This window comes from Carlito syrichta, unplaced genomic scaffold (genome assembly GCF_000164805.1).
Source record: "Carlito syrichta isolate Samal-C Ts95f unplaced genomic scaffold, Tarsius_syrichta-2.0.1 Scaffold305238, whole genome shotgun sequence".
In the NCBI taxonomy this organism is placed as follows: domain Eukaryota; kingdom Metazoa; phylum Chordata; class Mammalia; order Primates; family Tarsiidae; genus Carlito; species Carlito syrichta.
In genome coordinates, this window is record NW_007249334.1 from 234,485 (window position 1) to 239,728 (window position 5,244).

Genomic DNA, 5,244 nt, shown 5'->3' on the forward strand with positions numbered 1-5,244 from the left:
AAACCGAGGCACAGAGAGGGGATGCCACCGGCTGGGCGCCACATAGCCAGGCCATCTGGCTGCAGCCACTCTCCCAGCCACAGGTGGCCCCAACCACAAGCCGCGCCCAGGCACTGGGCTCTCGACCCCCCTGCCAATGTCCCTAGCACGCCTCGATGGAGGGGTACACCCTTCCTGGCCCAGCTCAGACACTGCTTCTTCTGAAGGCCTCCCCTCTCCCCATCTTCCCAAGAGACAGCATCAGGCCTGAGACTATGCCTTGAGGGCCAGCTCCCAGACTTTCCCTCTGTCCCCACCCCCCAGCTCCTAGCCTGGACCAGAAATGCCTGTCAAGTGAGTTACCGGCTTTATTCACTCAACAAACGTTCACGGGGCACCTAGACAAAGGGAAATTCCGGCTTGAGACCCAGAGACCTGTGGGCACTTCCAGTTACACCAAGAGTAACACGGAGTTTAAGGACCTCGGGACACACCTGACCACTGAGGCAAGAGGCAAAACACCTCCGAGGCCACACGGGTTCTGGTGCGAGCCAGGACCAGACTCGGGGGCCCTGGCTCCATGGGTGGGGTCCCACCGTGGCCTCCACACAGCCAGGCCTTGGGGACAGGTCATCAGAATGCCGTGATGGGGCCGGGCGTGGTGGCTCACACCTATAACCCCAGCACTTTGGGAGGCCGAGGCGAGAGGACTGCCTGAGCCCGAGACCAGCCTGGGCAACTTGGCAAGACCTCATAGCTACGATAAATCCAAAAATTAGCTGGGCGTGGTGGTGCACGCCCATAATTGCAGATACTTGGAAGGCTCAGGTGGAAGGATCGCCGGAGCCCAGCAGGTCGAGGCTGCGGTTGCCGGGAGTGTGGCACTGCCCTCCAGCCTAGGCGACAGAGTGAGACTCCGACTCAAAAAACCCCCAAAAAACTCAGACCTGATTTCCAAACAGGATCCCACAGGGTATCCCGTGGAGAACAGGCAGGGCACCATTCACGAGATCTCCCACAGCCAACGGGGTTTCTGTTGTACCCCAGAGTTGAGCCTGCTGGACTACACAGCTTCGAGGGTAGGTGGGAGGGGCATTCAGGGTGACGCTCAGGTCAGTGAACTAGGGGAAAGCCTAGCCCCAGATGTCCCCACAGACAGGCTAGACACAAGCCGGGACAGAAAGATTTCTGGATGATTCTGGTCTCAAGAAAAGCCTCTCCCCCTAGTTAAAGGCAAGACTTGTCTCAAGATGTGCACGTGGCCGGGCACAGTGGCTCACGCCTGTCATCCCAGCATTTTGCGAGGCCGAGGTGAGAAGCTTATCTGAGCCCGGGGGTTCGAGACCAGCCTGGGCCACTTGGCGAGACCTCGTCTCTACAATAACTCAAAAAATTAGCCTGGCATGGTGACACGTGCCTGTGGTTCCAGCTACTTGGAAGGCTGAGGCGGGAGAATCGCCAGAAGTCTAGCAGGTCAAGGCTGCGGTGGCCGGGAGCGTGCCACTGCCCTCCAGTCTGGGTGACAGAGTGAGATTCCGACTCAAAAAAAAAAAGCGGTTTGCACATATTAAATCCTCAAAGAAGGGCCGGGCATGGGAGCCTATAATCCCAGCACCTTGGGAAGCTGAGGCAGGAGGATTGCTTGAGCCCAAGAGTTCTCGTCTCTACAAAAAAATCAAAAAATTAGCTAGGCATGGTGGTGCCCGCCTGTCATCCCAGATACTGGGAAGGCTGATGGGAGGACTGCTTGAGTCCAGGAGGCTAAGACTGCAGTGAGCAGTGATCATGCCACTGCACTCCAGCCTGGGAGACCCTGTCTCAACGCCCCCCCAAATCCCCAAAGGACATTTTCCCTGCACCAGGCGCCTGTGCTGAGGACACAGGGTCAACACGGCTCTCCCCGGCCGAGGCCACCCCACTCAGAGAGCCCCAGCCCAGGTAGAGCCCAAGGAGGCCGGCTGTGGAGGCTGGCCCTGCCCCTCTGCTCCAGAGGCTTGCAAATTTCAGGGTCGAGACCCCCCAGGACCCCCACTGCCACCCACTCCGGCTGCGGGGGAGTATGGAACCCTCACTCCGGCCGTTCATTTCACCCGAATTCGCCCATGACACCCAGTGGGTTTCTCAGCTTGGGAGCGGTGGCTTTGGGAGTGGCCTGTCCCCTGGGGCCCATCCCCACAGGCTCCTGGCCCCGGGGCCAGAGCTGAAAGTCATGCTCTCAGAGCCATTGCCAGGACCAAGGACCCCAAGAAGGCGTTCTCATGTGGCTTTGACGCTCCCAATTCCATCCCAGGTCCTCCCGTTGGGATTCATCAGAACAAACCACACACACAGCTTTGTGCCGACCCAGGGACCCCAGAGCACCCCGAGCCCTGGCATGGATGCCTTCGGTGACGTCCTTCCCCCAGGCTGGGTCACCGCCCGCTCATCCTGGCCCTTCCTCCTCTCAAGGACCCACGACACCAAGGAGGTCGGGGCCAGGGGTCACCTTCAGTGTGCTGAGACCAGTGGCCTGTGGTCACTCACAAAGCAGCCCATGGGGACTCCCTCCTGCCCAGGCCCCAGGTCCAGGCCTGCAGCCAGCTGTCCCCTCTCCTCGGTGCCCGGCTGGGCTGTGGCCATCAACCCTCAGATGACCCCCTTCACGGTGGCCACAAGGAACACGGGGACCCTGTTTCACGAAAGGACGGGACCCTGCTCCAAGCACCAGGGTGCACAATCCGATTCCCCCACTAGAGGGTGTACACGTGACAGCCACAGCAGCCACGAGCCTGGGGCGGGGAAACTGAGGCAGCAGGCAGCACGGACTCCCCAAGGGCCAGCCACACCAGACACCTCTCAAAACCAAGTTCAAGCTTGGCTGGCATCTGGTCTGTGTGTGCTGGCAAGGGGGTAGGGGAGAATTCTGCATTTCAACAGATTTTTCATCTCGCAATAAATTCTGTTGATATTCGACCTGTCCCTCCAAGGCCAAGGTCGCATGCCGCCATGCCCCCCCTGGGAGTTGCTTCTCCTCCCTGCCTGCCCCCTGGCCAGGGCAGCACCCCCACCAGCTCTGGGGGCTTTTAGCACACCTCGCCCCCCTCCCCTCCCCGTGGTCTTCACAGCCCCTGCAGCACACCTGGCCCGCACCTGCCTGTCAAGTGTCAGCTCTGCATCCTCGGAGGAACAGAGAAGCCACCACAGAAGCCCCTGGGCCTGCCCCCGCTGTGCTGCCTTGGGCCGGCCTCTGGCCCTCTCTGGTCTACAGTGAAGACGCGGCCAGATCTGACGGTATCCGAGTCCCTCTCGCACTCTGACATCAAGGGGACCACAGACTCGACTCCGTGGAGGGTTCTAGCTTCATGGGTCGCCACAGGGGGAGAGGAGTGCTTGCAGAAGCCCCCCAGGGAATGACCCAGAAGAGCCTGGTCTGCAGAACTTTCCAGGGAGACCGTGGGGCTCCCAAGCTGAGGCCAGGCCAAGGGCGTCTGTCAAATCACACTTGGCCTTGGCAGGGTTTCCACCTTGAGTCCACAGAAAACGCTGGCGCCACCAACACGTGGTCCCAGAATGCGTTTCGAGGCTGGTCTGCTGGTCCCTGCCCCCATGGGCCTCCTAACAAATCTCCTAAGATCACACAATCTTCACACAGCGACCCTTGGGGTCTGACTATGCCCCATCATATGGATGAGGAGCCTGACACACAGAGAGGTTAGGCTCCCGGCCCAAGGGCACACAGCAGCAAGACCCTGAAACACTTTGATCCCTGGAGCCGGCACGTGCAGGAACCCCGTGTTTTCTTCTTTGTAATGATGACAATTATTGTTATATCTTATTTTAGAGTTGTGAGGTACATGGAAGGATTCACTCAATCAAGAAATCACGTGCAGGCAAGGCTCGGGCTTCCAGAAGGCCCTCTCTCCAGTGGTGGACGTGGTGCCCAGCGTGTGACCATGTGTCCTCCCTCCCTGCCCGTCCCTTGGCAGCTCCCGATGTCTGCAGGTCCCACCTTAGAGGAAGCACGCTTTTTACTCACCACCCGGCGGGCTCAGTCACACCATTATCTCTGGGGACACCTCCTTAGGCCAGGCCCCAGACCGGCCACGGGGGAAGGAGAAAACAGACTCGAGCCCTGCCCTCAAGAGGCCTGGGGGTCACAGAGAGCTTTCGCGAAGGGGACCACCCATGAACACACAGTCTCAAGCTGCCAGAGCTGAGAAGAAGCCGGGCGCGGCCCCCCCGTACAGGGCCCTACGGAGACAGGGGGTCCACTCTCCAGCCAAGAGGTCCCAGGATGCATGCACTTCCAGCAGAATGTTCCACATGGGCCCAGAACCCTTGGGAGCTGAGCCCTCCGGCAACCGGGTCCACATGGCGGCTCCGGTCTGCCCCGCCAGCAGGACCCTGTCCTCAGCACCCCTTGCAACGGCTTAGAATGAAGTCTCCGTCATCATGGCTGAACCAGTCATCATGGCTGGGATGACTCTGTGGACATTTACTGACTCCAGAGAGGGGGCGTCTCAGACACCCTTCAGGCTGCAAGGCCTTTGAGACATTTCTGTTGCTGTTAGAAACAGAGTCTTGCTCTGTTGCCCAGGCTGGAGAGCAGTGGCAAGATCATAGCTCACCACAACCTCGAACTCCTGGGCTCAAGTGATCCTCGTGCCTCAGTTTCCCAAAGTGCTGAGAGTCTAAGCATGAACCATCATCCTGCCTGGCTAATTTTTTTTTTGGTAGAGAAAGGGTCTCGCTACATTGCCCAGGCTGGCTTTAAACTCCTGGCCTCGAGCGATCCTCCCACCCCGGCCTCTCAAAGTGCTGGGATGACAGGCATGAGCCACCTTTGAGGTTTCTGAATGATGCAGAGACCGGGACACCTGGGGGTGAGGCGAGAACGAGCCCGTGTGTCTGAAGTCCGTGTGAGCTGTGCCCCGCCTGGAGGTGACCCCAGGTCAGCGGTGGGAGACTCTGTCCGGTCAGGCTCTCAGGGAGCAGATGCAGAGAGTCACCGACCCGGACTCCGCCAGAAGCGTGAGGAGGCTGGTGTCCACAGCTGGCCTCCGAGAGGCTTGCCTGGAGCAAGGTCCAAGCAGCAGCTGGCCACGGATATGCGGGCCCAGGAGGAGGGGAGGCCAGTCCTTCCCTGGGACCCACAAGACCTGGGCAGCCATCTTCTTTTTTTTTTTCTGAGTTGGAATCTCACTCTGTCACCCAGACTGGAGTGCAGCGGCCACTCCCAGCCACCGCAGCCTCGACCTGCTGGGCTCCGGCGATCCTTCCACCTCA

The 5,244-nt window shown here is 59.8% G+C and overlaps 1 protein-coding gene across 1 annotated transcript in view; it reads right to left on the reverse strand.

The window, feature by feature from the left end:
• LRP5 (LDL receptor related protein 5) overlaps window positions 1–5,244 on the reverse strand; it is a 98,001-nt gene that overhangs the window by 62,734 nt on the left and 30,023 nt on the right. The gene's annotated exons all lie outside the window — the stretch shown is intronic.